At 34.1% G+C, this 24,181-nt stretch overlaps 1 long non-coding RNA gene across 1 annotated transcript; it reads right to left on the bottom strand.

Annotated features, from left to right (window-relative positions):
• Positions 1 to 520: 520 nt before the first annotated feature.
• LOC138712072 (uncharacterized) lies at positions 521 to 22,415 on the bottom strand. The gene is made up of 4 exons (XR_011335631.1): positions 22,357 to 22,415; positions 16,551 to 16,620; positions 14,275 to 14,302; positions 521 to 760 (listed from the first exon to the last, which is right to left on the bottom strand). It is a non-coding gene; the product is annotated as an uncharacterized lncRNA (long non-coding RNA).
• Positions 22,416 to 24,181: the final 1,766 nt, after the last annotated feature.

Below are 24,181 nucleotides of genomic sequence, written 5' to 3'. Positions count from 1 at the left end.
CTTTCCTATCAACTTTTAGAAATGTTAATTATAATTAGACGCACATTATTAATATTCATAGTGCTGTGCTGAACCAACTTCTTGCTGGATTGGCCGTCAGTCATCCATCTTACCGGCTTCTCTTGAAAGGCAACCTCGCAGCTCTGACCTCACAATCTGTGACAATGCGCTGTGGTGTTTGATTAAGAGCATCTTGCACAGAAAAGGTATGACAACATTGATGAAGGACGCCTTGCGACGCGCTTTCCAACAGGTTACACCAGCAATGTTGATGGGAATGTTACACCGAACCTGGCGACGCATTATTTTGTGTGAGAAGAATTATGGGGGACGTACTGACCCATTACTAACTTAGGACACACAGTTACTGTAAAGTGGATGTATGTCGGCATTATGACTGTAATTATATAGTGTGTATTTTAAGTATTTATAAGGAGTAACGGGTCTTTATTCCCACCCCGAAGAAGAAGAAATACACAATAATTTCAATAGATGAATGTATAATTAATATACAGTAGTATATCTTGAGCAATATTCCTTTATTCGAATAAAATTGTAGATATTGGCATCGCCGTTTACAAATTTATATTAATTATTGTAGATTGGTGAGAATTTTGCTAGTTACGAACACAGTAACAGCCATCCTTGTAACAATTATAACCGATCATTCCTCGTCTGTAGCATTCTGCCTCGCAGTCCCTTGCAGCGTTCCCTCGACCAGTTGTTCTATCTTTCCAACAGTCATAGTCTTGTCCGGTATCTGTAAATCCAGCCAAAACTCACATGTTATTAGATTTAAAACAATGTTGTCGATTACTTACATTATTGATCAAATGAAAATAAATTAACATTATTCTTGTAAATTCACACTGAAATAAAAATAAATAATTGCTTATTACACAAAGTGAGAAGCTAAAATATATCGTTTTCATGGTTCTACATAAATCCATGTTTAAAGAATATCTGAAACATAAATGCTGTTTTTTATGTATTGATCCCTCACCACTTGCCCGTTTTTCCATCTGCATATTTTTTATTGAAAATTACTTGTATTTAACAAATATGGTTTATAGTCAGGGTTTACTAGCAAATGCATAAGGAGTAATAATTGTACTAAAATAAATTACGCATATAGGGTAAAAGTTGGTAATATTGTGATACTTCTTTTTGAGAATTTTTTACGATTTTACTGAGCGAAAGGAAGTTCGGTTTTTTGCGTCAACGTATTAAGGAAATGTTCTTGGAAAATGTGCTTCTACACTAAAAAGAACCACAGCATATGCAGGTACATTTTGAAGGATGTTTGCACATGATCTCATACGATTTTCATAATCACGTTCAAACAATTCTTGAACAGCGACCACGAGGGGGAATCTCTAAGCTTCTCCGAAAAGCGCGCTGGGCAGCGACAACGGAATTACCACTTACCAGAAACGATACCATAGCGTAAGCACGTTCTTCACCCGTCCAGGGCATAGTTGGAATTCGTTACAGATTACAATGTGCACTAATTGAATATCAATTCCGTGTATTCAATGTCCTATTGAATTCTTGTTGTTTTGCACATGTCATTTGATATCGCTATGGCAACGCATGTAAACCTAAATTTCCCACTGTTTAGATACCATTTATATTAATACAGTTTCCTTATTTTGATCCCTCTGTTTTTTATTTAAAATTTAAATTATGGAGAACGTTTTGCCGCACCCTTCATTAAGGAAATGTTCTTGGACTAGTTTCTAAACAAAACAGGTCTTTCCCTCGCTCAGTAAATTGTAAAAAATTCTCAGAAAGTACTAACATAATATTATTAGTATCACAATTTACCAATCTTTACACTACAGAGTGTCCCGGCAGGAAACCGACAGGTTTTGTCAGCATGTTCCGATGGTCATTCTAAGAAAAAGTTCATAATATACCATGGAGCCATTTGGTTTCGTTCTCAAGCTATGAATTTATTTATTTATTTATTTATTTATTTATTTATTTATTTAAATTCAAATATACAGAATAAAGAAATATAATTACAAAAACAAACAAAGATAAATACAAATAAAATAATACAAGCAATATAAAAAGAAGATACAGTAGTATTAACAAAATTTGAGACCGAATGAGCAGCGCTCGTGCTCGGTCGCAGTTCAGATATAATATTAAAATAAAAAATAATAATAATATAAATAAATAAGTAAAATAAAATAGGAACTAAAATATAATTACAGCGGCAATGGAATTAAGTATATACTATAATATTAACACTAGAGAAGAATAATATCGCACGTGAAAAGTAGGATTAATATATATTTCAAAATTATAGAATACAAATATAATATAGGTTGATTAATTCATACACATAGGCTATAAATTTATTTAATCAAATTTAAGATATTAACACGTTTCTAATTTTCTTGTTATATGTTAGTGGGTTACATGTTAGAAGTTCTGGGTGTAATTTAGTTAAAGCATTGTACAACCGAGGGCCAAAATTTATGCTATGCTTTAGACCAGCAGATGTGAGACATTTAGGTTCTACTAATGTTGAATTAATATTTCGTCTTGTGTCATAATTGTGTGTCTGTACTACAAACTTATTACGATTTTTATGATAAAATTTTAACAGCGTATACTTATAAATTTGTTCAATATTAAATACATTAAATTCAGAATAAATTTATTTAGTTGGATAATCGAAACGTTTCTTCAAACAAATTTTAATTATTCGTTTTTGTAGTAAATTTAACGGACTAAGATTAATTTTTGTACTTCCACCCCAAACAATTATACCATATTGAATGATAGACTGAATAATGGCCAAATAAACATTTCGTAAAACTCTAATAGGTAAGTAGCAGCGAAGATTAACGAATTTATAAATTGTTTTACGAAGCCTCTTACAAAGATAAGTAATGTGATGAGGCCATTTTAAATTCTGATCAATAATGATACCCAGATATTTTACATACGTGGCTTCTTTCAAAGGTGGACATTTACAACTTTTGGGATCTAAACAATTTTCACTGTGTATTATTAGTCGATATTTATCGCTAAATTTTAAATTTTGAACACTGGCAGCTGTTAACGAAAAAGGAACTAAAGTTGATTTAGATATATTTAAAGAAAGGAAGTTGGAATTAAGCCATTTTTTAACAATGTTAGCACCTACATTAGCATTTCTATATGCTTCCTGCCAAGAAAAACCACTGAAAATAACTACTGTATCATCCGCATATGAATATATAGATCCATTAAATGTTTCTAAATTTATATTTAGCAGATCATTAACATATATTAGAAATAAAATAGGTCCCAAAATTGTTCCTTGCGGTACACCTATATCAATATATTTGTATTCACTAAATTGATCTTCAATTTTGGTCATTTGCCTTCTGTTACTAAAATATGATTGGAATAATTTTAAAACTATACCTCTGACTCCAATAGTATGTAGTTTGTCCAAAAGTAAATTATGATTGATAGTGTCAAAAGCTTTCCGTAGATCCAAGAAAATACCCAAACATTTGTTTCCGATATCTAGTTCATTGATAATTTTTCCAGTAACATTAATAAGAGCATCATCAGTAGAAATATTATTGCGGAAACCAAACTGATTTTTAGAGAGGATTTTATGTTTTTCTAAATAATTTATTAATCTATTCTTTAAACATTTTTCAAGCAATTTGGAAAATGTTGGAAGTAAAGATATAGGTCTATAGTTATTTAAATTATTTTTATCTCCAGATTTGTATATTGGAATTACTATGGCACATTTCAAAACATCTGGGAATATACCTTGCACAAAACATAAGTTAAAAGTATGAACCATGGGTTTTAATATATATTTGATAATAATTTTGAAAGTATTATTCTTAATTCCATCTATACCAGGAGCAACATTATTTTTTAACTTTTTAACCAAAATAATAATTTCATCTTCAGTTACAGGGAAAAGAAACATGGAGGAAGCTAAATGTTCATCTTGTGTCTCATTTTGTAGAGAAGAGTTAAAATTTGACTTATTAATGTTAGAAGTAACTTTGTGTCCTATCTCTGAAAAATAATTATTAAATTCGTTTGCAATCTCTTTTCTGCAATTTAATATTTCACCCTTATCGTTTTTTAACTCCTTGATTGGCTGTTTATTTTGTACATTTACATCTGTAGCTTCATTTATAACTTGCCAGAATTTTTTAGGTTCATTTTTGTATCTATCAAATTTGGATTCATAATATTTAATTTTCGTTTTTCGAATGACAAGAGTTAACATATTTCTATATGCTCTGTAGTAATTTTTTAGTTGTACGTTACTTGGATTCTTTTTAACTTTTAAAGCAAGTTTGTCTCTTGTACGAATAGAATTAATAATGCCGGCCGTGATCCAGGGTTTTATTTTCTTGGATTTATTAGAAATTTTCTGATTACTTTTTATAATAGTATGTTTATCTATATACTTTATGATTAAATTGTAGAAAATTTGAAAACAGGCATTGGCATCATTACAATTATAGACCGACTCCCAGGTTTCTTTTAGAAAATCTGTAATCAAATCAGGATAATTAATTTTTTGCATATTTTGTGATGAGAGAGTAACAGACGGCCTGGAATTGTATTCATTGTTAGACATTTTTAATAAACTAAAAACAATATAGTGATCGGTAATAGCACTAGATAGAACGCCAGGTATAAAGCTATAATTATTTTGAGTTTTTAGAAATATATGGTCGATGCATGTGCCAGAAGTTATTGAAGGCCTAGTGATGGCATTTAAATAATTTACAAAACCATATTCATGGAGAACATTCATATATTTACTGCCAATTAAATCTATACTATTTTCTAATATGTCTATGTTTATGTCTCCAACAATAATATGGTTGCGACAACCTTCTAAATTGGATAAATACTGTTCTAAATTGTCTATGAAATCATTTTTATTGTTTTTAGGGGATCTATAAATGGCGGTGAAAAAAAATTTCACTCTTATCAAGCTTAATCTTAAAATGAAGTGAATTACAGTGCTCAATTTCAGCTTGAATTGAAATACCAACGCAGCGTACGTATTAAGCAGTTATGATATTTAAACATACAGTACCTGGCCACATTACTGTAATCAATTACATTTTTACTATATTTTACATATTACTTCCTCATTTGAACTCTGGTTTCCTTTCTTAAACAGAATTCACATTACATATTTAATTTTTAAACAATATTAAGTATAATTACAATTATAACAATGTTAATTCAAGAAATATTGATAAATAACCAACCACACCTAATTTTTACAGAAATTTCAATATTTCGTACGACCTCCTTTGGCTTTAATTACAGCTTCAATTCTCTTTGGCATGCTTACAATACACTTCTGTATTATTTCCTGGATCCTCTCATTGTGATTCCAAAAATGTATCAGCCTTTCAATAAGTCGAAGATTCAGGACGACTCTACATTGTTCAGGGAACAATGAAACAAGAACAATATATCCAGGTATTGGAAAACAGGCTTATCCCTCAGCTGAACGAATGGTTCCCAAATGGGGAGAAATATATTTTTATGCAAGACGGTGCACCTTGCCACACTGCTAGGAGAGTCATAACGTTTCTGGCTTCCAAAAACATTCCACTTTTGCCATGGCCAGGAAACTCACCGCACTTGAATCCCTTTGAGAACGTCTGGGCACTCGTAAAAAGAGAGGTGGCAAAAGAATTTATTACTACCAGAGTTCGACTTATTGAAAGGCTGATACATGTTTGGAATCACAATGAGAGGATCCAGGAAATAATACAGAAGTGTATTGTAAGCATGCCAAAGAGAATTGAAGCTGTAATTAAAGCTAAAGGAGGTCGTACGAAATACTGAAATTTCTGTAAAAATGAGGTGTGGTTGGTTATTTATCAATATTTCTTGAATTAACATTGTTATAATTGTAATTATACTCAATATTGTTTAAAAATTAAATAGCTTAAACTGGGGTCTGTTGGACAGTCGGGCATGTTGGACACTCTGTACTTTAACTTGTTACCACGCCACTTGTGGGCACCACATTCAGCTAGAAGTCAATAACAGAAGTAGCCCCACTCGTGGCTACTTCCGTCATTGACTTCTAGCTGAATGTGGTGCCCACAAGTGGCGTGGTAACAAGTTAAAGTATGGAGTGTCCAACATGCCCGACTGTCCAGCAGACCCTAATTTACCCTATGTAATGTGAATTCTGCTTAAGAAAGGAAACCAGAGTTCAAATGAGGAAGTAATATGTAAAATATAGTAAAAATGTGAGTGATTATAATAATGTGGCCAGGTACTGTATATGCAGCTCTAACGATGTACAAGATATTAATTGGGCCATTAATTGGTCGGAATTTCGAAATAAGAGACCAAGCGCCAAAAACCTATTTCGGGATATTGGCGACTGAAATAAATCTGTATTCCGTATTTATACTAAATCGTACACTAATAGTATGCCAGTTAGTTTCTATTTTGGGTAACTACAAACCAATTATAGCTAAACACACAAAATCTAAGAGCATTCTCTATGTTCTACAATGGAATTCCAATGTACCAGACATACGCGAAATTGAAAACTAATGTCTGGGCGACTCTTCGGACATGACTATAGACATATTATATAAGTTATAAGATTAGATAAGTGTAATTGTTTGACTTGCTACCCTTTATTGGATTACATATTAGTAAATAACTTTAATAATAACTACGATTGTAAATTATTTTTATCAATTAAGTGAAAATTTCCTTATAAAGGCCGTTTTCAGATGTACGGAATGATTATTCAGTCCTGACAGCTCAGCGACGCGAAAGAGAAGAAATAATAGAAGTAGTGAGGAGAGCTCCGTAGAAATAGGAGCGAGCCGTCAGTAAAGAAATGCAGTACAGCTTAACCTTACTGGAAACACAACTCTCTACCGCATGCGTGACATCCGATCGCTCTGAATGCAAATGACTGACTAACCTGAACACCCCTTTGCGTAACTTAATGGAGTCGCCTGACCCAGGCGCACATTGCCGGCGACTGTCAGGACTAAATAATCGTACTGTGACTTAAGTAGTTAGAGTCGCACAATAAGCCTCTGGCCACCTTAACCCATTATCTCTCCCTGTAGTTATCTCATGAGTTAGGCCTTATTGGTTTCACTTATGAGATTCAAACCTATCTTCGAACAGATGGCTAAAGAACAAGTCAATTGGCTTGTCGTTAGTACAACTTATCCTGCTCATGGTTTTCCCGTGGTTTCCCTAGGGCGCTAAGGCAAATGTCGGAATCAGAGGGAAATGAAATGGGTCACGAACGTCCTCCCTTCCCTCTAAATGTTTCCCATCCGCTTTTTTAGCGTATTTTTTCAAATTAGGAACGTTAAAACTCTTCATTGTAATACCTCTTCTTCGGAAATTGCCTTCACGAACTTGAGGTTGTCGGTTTGCCCCTTCACATCAGATCCTTAGAAGTTACCGAGAAAGTCCCTTTTCTTCAGGGTCTTGCTTAGGACAATATTGTAATATCAAATGTATTGTAAATTGCATAAATCACTCTCACATATTTTAATACGACCTGATCTGCCAAGCTCAGAAAAATAATTCCTGCAAATAATTTTAATATAAATTTAAATGTTTCTTAACTTTTTTAGTAAATTGTATTTTTTAAAGGGGGTTAGTAAATAAAGTGCTAGTTCACAGAGGCTAACGCCTTCAGCAGCCGGATACCTAGCTCTAATGAGTGTACTAATAAAAATAATTAACATAGAGATATGAGATAATTACTCTGTCTGATAGTATAATTCATTCCTGCTCTACCCTTATTTGATTTGATTGATTTATATTGTGAAAACATAAGAAATGGCCGGTTTCGCTCCTCCACGGTCCGTCAGTTTGTGTTTGTGTTACGTACCGAAAGAGGGTGCATTAATCTGTGTGTTATTGTGATAGGCCGCGGTAACAGATGAGAATGACGTTGGTTTTTCTATATTAGGGATCTACATAATGCCATCAACATTTCTCTTTTTCGTAGTCATTCCATAGCTTTCCCCAAACGGAGACTGGCGACGCACGGAGGTGGCTCGCCTGGGGCAATGAGGATTACCTGCTCGAAACTTGGATACGCAGCGAACCTTAGTGTAGTCAGCCGGTGCAGGTTTGGGAATACACCTAACTTGTTACATTTAGTTTTGGTAAAGGCAGATTGAGTAATAAAGTGCAACTTGAAAATGGGTCACAGTCCTGCCATCTATCCGCAGTATGCGAAACAGGAATCACGCAAATGTAGCGGTTAAGCATTAGACACATACACATATTACTGTTGTCCATATTAATAGTGAAAATATCTATCCAGTGCTCCCCAACAATGCCCTGCAACATAACGAATTTGAGCGTCTTACATAAGCTGTTTTATCTTTGCAATCAACCTATAATCAGCCACAAAGATGTAATTATTTAAATAATGGTAACAGTAGCCACAATGACTGCGTCCGGCCACTACTACCTAATCTAGAGCAGTGGTAGGCAAAGGTTACGTCAAATAAAATTCAGCCTGCAAATACACAGCAAGGGAGAAGGTAGGAGATGAGGATACCCAGACGTTGAAAGAACAAGTGATGGCTAAGGGTAGGGAGATTATGCGTTACCCCTCCGCCTGTTTGTGTATTAAGGGTTTGACTCGCGATTCACAAGATGCCGAACACTCATCTAGAGCTAGAGGGTAGAGGGTGCGTAACTATTTTAAATACCAAGGTTCTTATATCTGCGCTGTGACGTCATAATATAGGCTACACTCCTTATCAGGAAACTTCATTCCAGCTTATAGACAACAGAATTAGTGAACTTAGAAATTAAATTTAAATGGGAAAGCGTTTTTATTTCGCACCGAACATGTAAAGTGTTAAAATTTAGAAGATATGCTTGATAGTATAGGGACATAATTTTATTTTTACTTCAATTTTTATTGTACCTGAGTTTTTGAATGTACTTCACTCCCACCCCCTTCTACTAGTAAACTTCCAACTGTTCACGACACAGAGCCGAGGGCGCGTAAGGAGTACTGAGTTAGTGAGTATAGTAAGTTCCAGAAATATGTTCGCATTTTCCAGTGACGAAAGAGCTTTCAATATTGAATCATATTTTCGTACAGGTACTGTCGTCCGTTTGCATACGTCGCATTGGGGTTTCCCCCACCTGCTTCTGTTCGTCCGTCTGTTAAGTCTAGTAGCTGGGCTATCTTAGCACTTTTCTTAAAACTTTAATTTCTCTTAGGAATTGGACGTCTACGTAATATTATACAACTGTTTAAAATAACTTAAACGAAAGGGCCTCGTTAAATAATTAAGTCATGTGATTTCCCCCCTTTCTACGACCCTGCGACAAAACCACTTGAACGGACAGTAGATAGCATTTCTGAGTAATTTTGTCTTTTTGGATCGGGCAGAAGTGAAGATTGAATTTAGAGTACGTAAGGTACTCTTTTATAGAGTAGGTACAGAATTATTTCAACATGAGTTACTCGTACGAAGGACGAAACTGGTAATTGGAATTAGGTACAATAGTCTACAGTGCGATAATATGCACAAAAGAACTGAAACCTGTATCGAAATGAACGGCCACCATTTTCAAAATTGTGTTTAAATATCCATATTATGATTATTTTTCAATTTAACTTAATTCTCTATATTGTACGCTAATGTGCTGTAACAGTACAATATACACTGCATAATTAATACGTCCGAATGGATAGCTCAATTCGTGGGTAAAAACACTAAGTGTTAATACCGTATTGTATTTTGATTAAACAAAAACCTAATGAAAATTATCAAACTCAAAATTGCGATATTTCCTAGTTTACATAATTGGATGAACTACTTTTCTTCCCTCCTATACCTAGTAAAGTGATTTGTATTTTACGCCAGTATCATCGAACTCCAGTCGTGGAAGGGGTAGCAAAGGTTGTTTCCTGTTTCAATCCTTAATAGAAAGGTATAGCCAGGTTAATATTAGAAATGTTAGTAAAAATAAAATGATGTCCCTGTACCTGTAGTAGTAATGATAATAGCTGTGACGATCGCTTCCGATACCATATCGGGAGTGATCCATAGTTTGTTTGCTGAAGAGCCATCAGCTGTCTGAACTGAACTACCAGTACATCTCAGAACTAATCTACATGCGATTGTCTGCGTTGATTGAATATTGCAAGACGTCATTCGCAGACTCCCCAATTCCGCAGATCGCTTGTGTCGCAGTTGACAATACCCCTTCACCTGTGTGTTAGTGTATTATATCTTGAAAAATAGGTTCACCTTGAGACACTGTTATAAAATGTATTGAGAATGCATCTCAGATTTTTTATTCATTACATTTTATGTCCGAAGTCATTTAATTTCATTACTTGGGCCAAAAGTGAATTTTTATGTAAAGGAAGCGCAAAGAAAGCTTGCCCATTTGACTGATGCGCACAGAACGATATTCGGTCCTCGTACCGCCATGCTCGTTACAGGGCTGCTATGAATCACCTAATGCTGATTACAGGGCGCTGTCGAAATCACGGTCTTGAGCTGTTCGTATCGTGGAGTGTATTGTGCAGAGCGAGTAGAAGCCAGCGTGTGCGTTACATATTCTGCGTTTTATCCCTGATATCATTAGTTTTACATAGTTCAAAGTGTGTTTGTTAAATTACAGAGTTCTGTATAACAGTCTATGTACTTAGCAATGCCCCCCCCCCCAGTTTCGCTCTAAATTAGGAAGTGCTAATAAAACGTTACACGTTCAAAATAGGGAATTATTTATAACGTTTATAAATTTATGAAAAAAGAAACAGGCTCCGCTCGTAACATATTATAAGGAGTATATACAGATTAAAATAAACCGACCATAGTACCCTAGTTATCGGAACAGTTTAATAAAATCACATATATTAGTTTTTTATTACAACGTCAAATATAAATTATTACACGATTACATATTTCTTATAACATCTTTGTCATTTCATATGTAAAAAAATTCCTGCTTCAGTATTTTCAACAATGTTATGTTACTAGTTACTATGCAAGAACATTTAGGTTACATTACATGCGCTGTGATAACTCTCACTCGGAACATCAAGTCAGCAGACGACTAAGAGCTGTCGACAGTTTGCCAATCGAAACGAAGCGAGATCGAGTGCACCCGAACGTTTCCGAAAGTTCGCGCAGCTTTCCGTGGCAAGCTCTTCTTGCGTCTACTCTATGAATTGCGAAATGCCAGGCCGGAATTTCCGAAATAATTCGTGAAACACTTTCGCTGTACAATATTTTATTTCATACTATGTTCAATTTGCTTACTTTCAATTAAGTAATACTCGTAAAATGAAGACATCATGCTCAGTTCGGATTCAGTCTGAGCAACAGTGAAGGCCGGTCGTGTTTTTGTAGCGTTCCCAGAGTGTAATAAAAGTAAAAAGTGAAGCAAGCAGGGAACAACGAAAATGACGCATCGATATCTGAGGGAAAAAAAGTGGCGGACGACCATAGTGTTATCATCAATTCAATAAAGAAAATGTTTTAGGAGTTCAAATCTTACATTAACACGGAAGTGAGTGACCTGAAGAAATCCGTAGAATTTATTTCAAGTAAATTTGATGTCTTTAGCGAGGAGCTGAAGTCAACAAAAGAAAAAAATTCAAGAATCTAACGAAGAAGAACGAATTGTTGAAGCAGGAGACAGGTTAAATACAACAGTATTCACGTAGAGACAATGTCGTTGTTTTTGGAGTCCCAGAATCTCCTAATGAAAATGTTTATGAAGTGATAGATAATGTGTCAGTAGCCATTGTACGCGGAATTGAACGGGTTACATCAGCTTCTTGTCTATGCGGATGACGTGAATATGTTAGGAGAAAATCCACAAACGATTAGGGAAAACACGGAAATTCTACTTGAAGCAAGTAAAGAGATAAGGTTGGAAGTAAATCCCGAAAAGACTAAGCATATGATCATGTCTCGTGACCAGAATATTGTACGAAACGGAAATATAAAAATTGGAGATTTATCCTTCTAAGAGGTGGAAAAATTCATATATCTTGGAGCAACAGTAACAAATATAAATGACACTCAGGAGGAAATTAAACGCAGAATAAATATGGGAAATACCTGTTATTATTCGGTTGAGAAGCTTTTGTCATCTAGTCTGCTGTCAAAAAATCTGAAACTTAGAATTTATAAAACAGTTATATTACCGGTCCGGTTGTTCTATATGGTTGTGAAGCTTGGACTCTTACTTTGAGAGAGGAACAGAGAATAAGGGTGTTTGAGAATAAGGTTCATAGGAAAATATTTGGGGCTAAGAGGAATGAAGTTACAGGAGAATGGAGAAAGTTTCACAACGCAGAGCTGCACGAATTGCATTCTTCACCTGACATAATTAGGAACATTAAATCTAGACGCTTGAGATGGGCAGGACATGTAGCACGTATGGGCGAATCCAGAAATGCATATAGAATGTTAGTTGGGAGGCCGGGGGGAAAAAGACCTTTGAGGAGGCCGAGACGTAGATGGGAAGATAATATTAAAATGGATTTGAGGGAGCTGGGATATGATGATGGAGACTGGATTAATCTTGCTCAGGATAGGGATCAATGGCGGGCTTATGTGAGGGCGGCAATGAACCTCCGGGTTCCTTAAAAGCAAGTAAGTAAGTAAGTAAGTAAGTAAATAAGTAAGTAAGCCATTGTAGGCAATCAATATGCCTCGGACATCAATTCAGGACCCACCATTCAAAGAGTCTACAGCACTATTGAAAATCGATACCATTCAATAAATAGTTAATGAAATAATCATGCAGGGAGATTCAGATATAATATTCCACAAACCATTTTAGATACACTAAATCCAAGGAAGCTATTGGGAAACTGTACCCTACTAATTAGAATGAAGTTAAATAAAGGAATCTGAACGAGTTGAGGAGCGTTTTTGCAAAAGTCGATAGATGCAGAAATTTTCGATAGTGAGTTACATATGGATATCGTATGTTTTCTACCTCCGGAATCGATCTATGAAATCAGATTTACCAAAACTTGATTCATACCGTATGCAGAGACTACCAAACCTTCCAGGTTTTTTTCAAAACTCGATAGATCCTGTCACTTAGTGTAATTTCTGTAAAATCTTGATTTCTGCATCTATCGACTTTTGCAAAAACGCTCCTCAATTTGTTCTTGGAAAACAATAAACAACGTAAAAGAATTGAGTGAAAGTGTTATGTTAACCTATTTTGGGAAGGGGGGGGTATAAAAATGTTATGTTTTATTTAACGACGCTCGCAACTGCAGAGGTTATATCAGCGTCGCCGGATGTGCCGGAATTTTGTCCCGCAGGAGTTCTTTTACATACCAGTAAGTCTACTGACATGAGCCTGTCGCATTTAAGCACACTTAAATGCCACCGACCAGGCCCGGGATCGAACCCGCAACCTTGGGCATAGAAGGCCAGCGCTGTACCAACTCGCCAACCAGGTCGACGGGGGGGGGTTAAGAGTTTAAATTTATGTCTATTTGCATATACCTGTACGATTACAAAACAAACAGGTATTTACACTAGCCAATTAATTAGAGAGAAGTTAAATTATTTCATATTAATAGGCTAAATATATATCTCAATTAGTAAATGCGCTATTTTGTATGTAAAATATATCCATATTGCATTAAGCTCTTGCGGAGTCACGTCAACAACAAAATCACTAGCAAACCCCTCGACACAGCTGGATAGTATAATAGACTCGTCCACACTATACAGTGTAATAATCTGGTCCGCATCTAAGGAATTGTTCTACATGCACTGAAAAGATTCTTGTTGCTTTATATATATAATAACCATAAGTAATGTCACTAGTTGCATTGGGTTTTTCTCTGAGATATTTCACATAAAAAAGTTACATACAATTTTGCTCGTTTTTGCTTCCTTTTCGAGATAATTTTTCTTCTATATCAAACATTTCTTAGCGTGTTTTTGGACAGCCATTCATTTAATTTCCAATATGCTCAGTCAATTTGAGAGAGCAGTGTAGGCCTATTAGTAATTACAAAAAATTTTAGTTTTGTGCAGAAATTCGATCCAAACTTTTCGCTCTGAAAACGAACTTTACAATGTTACATGACATTAATTTCCAATCTCGCAGTGTTATTGCCTTTTAGAATTTAGTTAGCCTTTATACTGTAATAAAAATTGTGCGTAAAATGCAAACTTTTTTTGACCAAGAATATACTCGTATTATACGTTCATTTTTGTGAAGTGAACATAGTTTACTTACACTCGTGCGAATATGCAGATGCCAGACCCTGGAAGATAAAAAGGAGTTCGTCAAAGGATATTTATAAAAAAAAGCATTAAATTGAAACACGATGCGTTATCTTAAAAACATTTATAATAAAATGCAGAAGCTCAAGTGCAAAATTTTATACATCCAAAATGATTGTTTTTTTTTTTTTTTAATTATTTGGGATTATCTATCAAAAAAATTAAGTTTGATTGTGTGTGTAATTGCAATTGAAAACTTCAAAATATATATTTCATTGTAACAAATATTGTGAAAGGATACGTATATAATAATAATAATAATAATAATAATAATAATAATAATAATAATATAATAATAATAATAATAATAATAATAATATTAGCTCAATTTTCGTCTTTTTTGAGTTAGCCTACTTCCAAATTATTATTATTATTATTATTATTATTATTATTATTATTATTATTATACATTTGTTTTTGGCTTCCAGGTTCATTTACCTTTCTATAACATTGATTACCAGATGTGTGATAACACACAACCACATCAACTTCCTCTAGAGATAAAGTTCAGAGAACATCTCCTTCTATCCCTTAATCTTTAGTAACATATATAGAAATTAAAAAACAAAGAATGTATAGTTAATATAACGTCCAGTGAAATGAGATAGAATGTATTATATTAACACTCCTGGTAGGAATTGGGTAATAGGATAACCCCACTTATAATTTTTCAATATTATTTTCATTTTACACATTTTATTAAAACCATGTATTTGTCCGTTATTTATCTAGTAACATTTGAGATAAGAATAACACAAATAACAATTTATCCACTTTAAGAAGTAAATCGCATTATTCATGTACGGTGTCTATTTCAGCATATGAAATTGAGTTTGTAGCTCAATTTTCGTCTTTTTGAGTTAGCCTGCTTCCAAATTATTCGATTTTGTGGTAGGCCTATATATGTAATAATTAGAGGGCGGAAAAATGTGGGTTACCACGCGATACAGGTTAGTTTGGTCTGAAGTATGGATGACGTCACAGGTACAAGCGCAATAACATAAATGCACTACGAGAGGGCGGCAATACAAGTAGGAACCAAAGATTGACATTAAGTGTCAACTTCTATTCGTATGAGAAAAAAATCCAGGTGTTTACAATATTGTTAATTGCCTTTCTGCAGATGTTATATGGTGTAAAAGTGATTTAAAATACCTAAGTCGAAGGATTTGGAATTAAACAGTCTAACAAACAAAGAGAAAATATTTTCTGTGCTATGCGCAAATGAGAAATTAAAATACGTGCGAAATATTACATAGAACTGCAAGAAACATACCGAATATGTACAAATGTCTTCGACATCAAATAATGAAAAGCATATGTGATCTGAATTTATTGTGGCTTTATGTAATATGATGATTTCTGCAAAAATTTCGTTCAAGGAACTTGATAATTCACATTTTAGAGGTGAAAAAGTGAAAGAAAAATTCCAAAAATTCTGGAAATAAATATGTTATACAATTATATGTAACTTTTTGAGTGGAGGGAAAAACGACATATTACGGCACTTTTTTCATTTGCACCTCCAACATCTTTTGACACGGAAAGAAGTTTTTTGATGTTGGAAAACTGTTTGAATGAGAGACGTCGAACTTTCTCTTTCGATAATTTACCGATGTACATTGTGGTTAAGTGTAATGCATTCTTTAATCATCCAGGCGGTAGCAGTTACTTGTAACACTTGAGGTAAGTTTTTAAATCATCATAACTATATTACACCTTCATTCCAGTATTTATAGATCGATTGAATGGAGTGATGAGGTTCTCATTACCAGACTGTGCTCTCTTGCCGCTGTTTACGTGAGGGAATGACAACATTACAGTCCATTGACACTGAACTTAAGGCATAACGCACATTTTTCCGCACTTCAGTAACAATAATTTTAATTATTTATTTTGTCTTGAATTTTCGTTTACATTTTTATCTTTTCGCGCCTTATGGTTATATTTGTAGTGTCACCAATAACCTTTCTGAAATTCATTAATTTCGGTACATTTTCACAACAAAAATAAATTATGAATCTCCAAGCTTTCTCTATGCTTTTAAAGAGAAAATTTGTTTTACATTTTTTTCTTATATTTTGTGTAGACTCTCACTCAATACCACCTCAATCCAAATGCTTAACAAAAATTAGTCTGATTTTGATTTAGGTAGTGGTAAGATTTAAGACACCTTGTGCACAAGAGGATTTTGATTATAGAGTAATGTATTTTATTCAATATACTTACAATTGCAATTGCTATAATCATACACAGGAGATGGAGACGAAGAACGGAAGCCATTTTGACCTGGAGAAAGCTGTCAATGTAAACACATCCATTACTTATCTCTTAATATATGTAGTATTGATACTAGAAATTAAGTCATTAGAATGATGGAATAACTTATCTTTTTGTTTTACAAAAAATAGTCTGTTTGTTTTAACCGTCATTTGCTGAATATGATTTCGTTATGACGTAGATCTCTGTAAAGAAATATTTCCTAGGTTTGTAGTCAATCTCTAATCAGATCGTCCGGAAATGATGAAGAAGAAGTGTTGTCATTTTCTTAGAAATAATAAGTCTTTGAAATAATTTCTGGCGCACAGATATTTTCAAATTCCCAGATCAGACGATCAGACGACAAGCGACCAGGTTCATAAGCTAACCACAAATTAACACTATAAAAATTATTCAAAAATATTACACAAAGTAATCCAAAGATCTAAAGAATTACACTATAATACAACAACACAAAACTGTGATAATAAAATCAAAACAACTTGGAACGTAATTAAGAAGGAAAGTGGACGACCAAAAAATAAAGTAACAAATTTTTCCCTTATATCAAACAATACAAAAACGTCAGACCCAAATGAAATTGTAAATATATTTAACAAATATTTTCTTACAATAACTTATAACCTCAACATCCAAGATAATGTTACTAACAGTTTAGGCTTTTAACACAATATTTTCCTACAAAATTCACAAATATTCAAATCTTTCCAACAAAGAAACAAGAAATAATTGGAACTATTAAAAATCTAAAGTCAAAAACTCCTCAGGGTGTGATGAAATAAATACCAAATTTTAAAAGTGAGTTCAGATATTATAGCTAGGGCACTAAGTTATTTATGTAACTATTCATTGTTCAATGGTATATTCCCCGATAGATTAAAATATTCAGTGGTTATTCCTACCTTCAAAATGGGAGAAATAACGTCTCCAGAAAATTACAGACACATATCACTTCTACCAGTCTTCTCCACAATCTTTGAAACATTAATGTATAAAAGATTATATCATAATTTAGAAAGATGTCCAAACCTGTAGAGTAACGATTAGCGCGTCTGGCTGAGAAACCATGTGGCCCGGGTTCGATTCCCTGTCGGGAGGTTACCTAGTTGAGGTTTTTCCTGGGTTTTCACTTCACTCAATATAAGCAAATGCTGGGTAACTTTCGGTGCTGAACCCCGGACTCATTTAAACGGCAAAGTTACAAAATCTTAGTCCCAGAACAATTTGGATTTAGGAAAAATGAAGCGACGGAAAATACAACATCAGTTTCACTGACAAAATTCTGGAGGCAGTTAATTAAAAATTACAAGTCGGAAGGATTTTGTGTTATTTATCCAAAGCATTTGTCTGTATAAATCATAAAATGCTGCTAGACAAATTAGGTTATTACTATGGAATGAATGGCGTTGCACACCACTGGTTTCACTCATATCTCATAGATAGGTAACAGAAAGTCGAAATCAATACGACTATGAAATCTACCTCGACATGGCGAACTATTAATAATGGAATTCCTGAAGGATCAATATTAGGTCCCCTACGTTTTCTAGTGTTCATAAATGATCTTGTACCCCTAATAAAAGATGTAGGTCATCCCTTATTATTTGCAGAAGACACAAGTATAGTAATTACAGCCAATAACTCCAACACATTCCAATCTTCAACAGATGAAATTCTGTTCAAAATATGTGACTGGCTTTCAGTCAATAAATTAGTATTAAATTGTAACAAAACTAACATAATCTAATATTTAAATTCTGTCCAAATTCAACCACGCAAATTTCTAGCGCAATAATTAACAATAGAATCCTGTTAGCAAAAACAACCAAATTTGCTGGCTTAAAAATCGATAATGTGTTAAATTGGAAACATCATATTAAAGAAATTACCCCCAAACTAAATTCAGCATGTTTTGCTATTAGACCTATGCAAAAGATGGTGAATATCAATACCTTAAAAACATTATACACTTTGCATACTTTCACTCGGTTATGAGTTTGGAATAATATTCTGCGGAAATTCCACAGATAGCAACAGTATTTTCCTATTACAAAAAAGAGTAATTAGAATAATAGTAGGTGCCAAATCTAGGGAATCGTGTAGGAATATTAAAAAAAACTGCAAATAATGCCCATGGCTTGTCAGTATATTTTTTTAATAATAATCTTCCTCGTACGTAATCGTGAAAATTTTGTAACAAATTCAGTAGATCATAGCATAAATACACGTCGAAAAAATTACTTCCATACTCCATCGGCAAATCTATCCTGCTATCAAAACGGAGTGCGTTATATGGCAGTTAACATTTTTAATAGTCTACCTAAGGATATAGAAAATGGAACTCAAAACTTAAGATTATTTAGGGCCAAATTAAAGCAGTACCGGAACCTAAATTCTCACGCTTTCTATTCTGTGGGTGAATTCATGGCATTCGATAACGCGTCATGAAATTAATACAAAACTATGTGTTGTACTAGTAGACTATATTGTAAACCTCGTCTGTATATATTTCGTCTAGACTGTGACTATAAATCAAAACTTCATAATAGTATTATGTTTTTTGACTTGTTCCGTATTCTAGCTGTGAAGCAATTTATGAATACCATGGAATGTTAATAAATACAGTACAATTATTCGCGTGAGAAGAAAAGAAGCTACTGATCAATTCCACGACTGTGAACTGAATTCAGAAACAAATTACAATAATGCACTCTCTCAACTGTACCACCTCCTCGCAAAGCTTGTACACTTGTGTACATATATGGAGTATTTCGTACGAATCCGCACACTTTAGCGAAACTCCAGGCTAATGTTAAGCATGAAATAAAAACTTAAATTGAGCTTAGACTAGTGAGTGACAACAAAGGTTACGTGCAAGACGGAGCCTGGTTGGTAGTTGGTAGCCTGGCTGGTTACCTAGTCGGAAGGAATGCCTGAACGTTACGCAATGGAAGCGTGCAAGACGGGAACTGTTCGGTCGAGTGCTACCTAGCCTGTTAGCCCGCTGGCAGCTGGTAGAATGGAACCCTTCATTTTTCCAGCTGCCAGTGACCTGAATGTCTTTACTGGGCATGCGCCCTTCGAGTCTGTAGAACTTCCCAACGTGCTAAACGCCTACTGCTCGTCATTTCGACGCGTATAATGGATTGGGAAAGATTAATTTCAAATAATAATAATAATAATAATAATAATAATAATAATAATAATAATAATAATGTTTAATGCCAGGAAAATAGAATAGAAAGAAATTGTAAATTCACAAAATTCTTGCTCTCGCCTAAAAGAGAGTTCTCGTCTCAGGGGAGGATTCGATCCATAATAAATATAGACGCAAAAATTACAACATAATAACGTCAAAAATTAATCATTACTCATAACAAATTCCTTACATACATTTTTAAATATTCAAACTGTTGGAAGTAGGAAGATGTGCGTACTTCTTTATTAATTTGTTATACATCTAGGCCAGATAGTATAATTATGTTTGAAAGCAGTGTTCGTTAAACACTTGGGTTCCAACAAACGTACTATTATATCTATGCCTTGGGGTTTGTTTGTCAGTATATGATCTGAAATATGTGTGATTTTCATATATCAAATTGAATAATGCATTGATATAAATTTGATGTCATATCAAAGCTTTAAGTTCTGAAAACAATTTTTTGGTAGGATAATCATTGTTTACAAATTTTTGAATTAAGGCTCAACCCGACCACTAAAGCCCATGGAGTGAATCGGAGGGAGATGACTATCGGGGGCAGATGCTTATTTCTTTGTAGTTTCACATTCTTCCAAGAGAGAGCACCACGCGCATATCTTCATTATCACTGAGACAGTTAAATGTCTGTAGAGTGGAAGTTAACTCATTTTGCCACGTGTTCTTGTTATGAGAAGAAGGAAAGCAAGAAAACAGCTCATTCTTCTGCTATAAAATAATTGCAAAGTTATGTTAAAATATTAATAATTCCTTGAATTCGTAATAACTGTCAAACCTTGTAATGGATATTGTTGTAAAGGTTCTAAAGTTGATATTGTTAACAACCAATGACTTTGTTCCGCCATCTTAGGTTGCGTCACAACACTAGGCACCTTGCCCCGATACTTGGGGAAGATGATCACTTTTTTTTCGGTGTAAGATTCAAACTTATTGCAAGAGTTTTATTTTTTGTTTTATTGCAGGAAATGTGTAAACATTACGTAAGATCCTCTGATAGATTTCAGTGGATTGAGGATAGTCTTCAACTTGCGATGAAACATGTTATAACAGAGGGTATGAACTGTTTTAGAGCATCGCAAATATACGGGATTTCTTAACATACACTTAAACGGCTCCTAAAAGAAAATGATGACAAAATATGTACTGCATTGAATTCATTGTGTGCAAGAAATAATTTCACGAGTCTTGCACATGATAATAAAATATGTGAAATAACAGTGTTCCTAAGTAGTGATAAACGAGTGAGAAAGTGTCCATGAGCTTTGAATTAAGTTACTTTTCTTATATAAATGTATCAGACCAAGTTCAGATAAAATACATATATCAGTAAATGTGTTAATTCCACTTGCCATCTTACACGACTATCGGGGAAAGATGCCTACAGTGCAGGTAAGAACAAAATCTGTATCCATAAACAAGGTAATTAGTTTTTTTTTTCTCTTTTGTACCAAAAATACAGTTTCAAAATACTTTCCAAACTTTGATATATCAATATGAAATTCAAAAGTAAACGAAGAGTATCTTAAATTTTGAATCAAAGGAAAAGTCAGGCATCTTCCCCCGATCCACTCTATCGTATTGTGAAATTTGAGATGAAGTAGAAGTTGAAATGAGTACTAATAAAGATAAAGGTAGCTCCTTCACATGCCATAAAGGCACTCCGGGGCATGAAGATAGATACCCATGCTTTCTTGATCTCGGTACTAGAAAGAGGTGGTGTGAAATGGATACCGATAATAAGTAACATTCCAACAATGTAGCCTCAGCGATCTCTAGATTTCAATCCGGCAGACTTTTGATTGTGGGTTTACCTTAATGAACCCTACTGCAACTGAAATCTGCCAACTCGTAAGAAATTGCCGATATTCCAAGGTATTATCTACTAAATGTTGTGCATGTTGTCGCTGACAGAATGCTGTACGTTGAACAAGGGAACGGCGGATATGTTCCCAATGTTTTGTAAACCCCGTTGCTTGCCCAACACTGTGATATTTTTGTTTTTTCCCTTTCTCAAATATTATGATATTTATAGCGGTTTAATGTTCGAACTGACTTTTGAAATATTCTATATAATTACCGAATCTTATTCTGTTCCAACAATGTATTGGAGAAGAGTGAAATTTCGCTCCTGATCTATCAAGCTCTGAGAAACTTATAAGTTCATGATTTCTTTTGGAATAGAGTAATCGTGAACCACAGTGCCCGTAAATGCGTCTAATCAAGTACCGTAACAGATTTCAAACATAAAAGAAGGTAACGCTAACGTTGATATTTTATGCCAGTTTTATAAATGTCTGTTAATGTACAACCGAACTGTAACATTGTGTTTTAAGAACTTATGAAGACAAAACATGAGAACAAGGAAGATAATATAATCATATGTATAAAAGACTCCAAATTCGGACCCTGTTAGTATTTCATAATGAAGTGTAAGTTATCATGACATAACTTAGTTATATTGTTCTATCATAAATGACTTTTTTTGTTCAAAGTGGTTGAAATAAAGAAACGTAGAATAATTAGATAATGAATACATACCTGAACTTTGTTCGTTTCGAAGTCGATGGGTGACTTTGTTAGGATTCAATATTTATTTGCTTATATATACTGTAGATCACGTGTTTTTTTTTTCTCCGTGACATGTATTGAGAAAGAAGTTTTCGTTGAAATGATATACAGCGTTTTGAATTATCGTAAGGATAACACATTATCATGCATTGTTCCCATTTCTATCCTATGGAAATTAAATGCAAATTCGCTTTGGTCAATGTTCTCGTTTTTATGTCCTTCATGGAGGCTAAAGAACTGCACGCATTATCTTACACTAATTTTTTTTTCTAATTCACAATGACCTAATTTCCCTGTGGTATTGTGAGATATAGTCTTTTTATTATGATTATACTATTTTGACTTTAGTCAAAATATTTATTTTGACCCTTATGTATTAATACGAAAATTTTGATGAAATATCATGAAATTTGACATGGTGAAGATTGGTTGAACGCAGAAAAATTCTCTCTACTACTACTACTACTACTACTACTACTACTACTACTACTACTACTACTACTACTACTACGACTACTTCTAGGCCTACTAGTACTACTACTACTTCTATCGTTACTACTACTACTACTACTACTACTACTACTACTACTACTACTACTACTACTACTACTACTACTACTACTACTACTACTCAGTGGCGACTCGTGATATTTTTTGCATGTAGGATATGAGATTGACGACTGATGACCAAGACAAACTAATATTAATAATAATATAATGTTAGTAATAATAATATAATATTAGTAATAATAATGATAATGATAATAATAATAGTAATAATAATAATAATAATAATAATAATAATAATAATAATAGAGCATGCAAAATCAATTCAAGTAAGCCTATGTTAGTCTTTGACTCACCATTCTGGAACTGGCATTTTATTAATATTGAAGTTAGATTCTCCTCCCCATTTTAGTTGCGAAGATGGCTCCTAAGCCATTGTACTACCCGATATTTACCGATGTTCCGTCCTACGTTTGCGCAATTACTTTCTTGCTATAGTTGAATTCTTCTAAATTATAAAGTACAACTTCAGATATTTTTTGGGCTGTCCTGTCATCTGAAAGTCCTGTTAGTTCTTGTATTTATGATAGCTTATTTGATTTCTTTTATGTAATTTTGTTTTTTATTCATTTCATTTTTTATATTATATCATTTTAAATTATTTATTATTTCGTTTATTCTAGTCTTTTAAAATGACCAATGAACTGCATTTAAGGAAGCTGTAAGATTACTTGAAAATTCTGATTGTAGTATCTAGCAGGGTCTCCATCACCCAGAAAAAAGAGCTGTAGTGTTAGGATACACGGTCATATCCTCAAACGCAGTTAAACTCAAGCCATACTCCGCCCTCCACACCCTCCCCTGTCCGCTAACTTCACTGTTAGAAATACCGTTTGCTGTAATATATTTGGATGGTTCCTCGGAAACTATTTCTGAGTTGTGCAGTGGCGACAACTCACGACAGGAATTGGAAGCTTAAAGGAAATTAATACGTCGGGACGTATTGAACATCAAAATCTGCAATTAAAATGTTTCCGCAGAAGTTAACATATATATTCTATCCTCAGAGGCACGAAATTAAACTGTAGGATCATTCTCATATCCTTCATCGAGGAATCGCTACTACTACTACTACTACTACTACTACTACTACTGCTACTGCTACTGCTGCTACTGCTACTGCTACTGCTACTGCTACTGCTACTGCTACTGCTACTTCTACTGCCACTGCTACTGCTACTGCCATTGTTGCTGCTAATGCCACTGCTGCTGCTGCTGCTGCTCTTAC

This window comes from Periplaneta americana, chromosome 13 (genome assembly GCF_040183065.1).
Source record: "Periplaneta americana isolate PAMFEO1 chromosome 13, P.americana_PAMFEO1_priV1, whole genome shotgun sequence".
Lineage (NCBI taxonomy): Eukaryota > Metazoa > Arthropoda > Insecta > Blattodea > Blattidae > Periplaneta > Periplaneta americana.
Note: the sequence above shows the minus strand (reverse complement) of the source record. Positions and strands in the feature narration are given on the sequence as shown.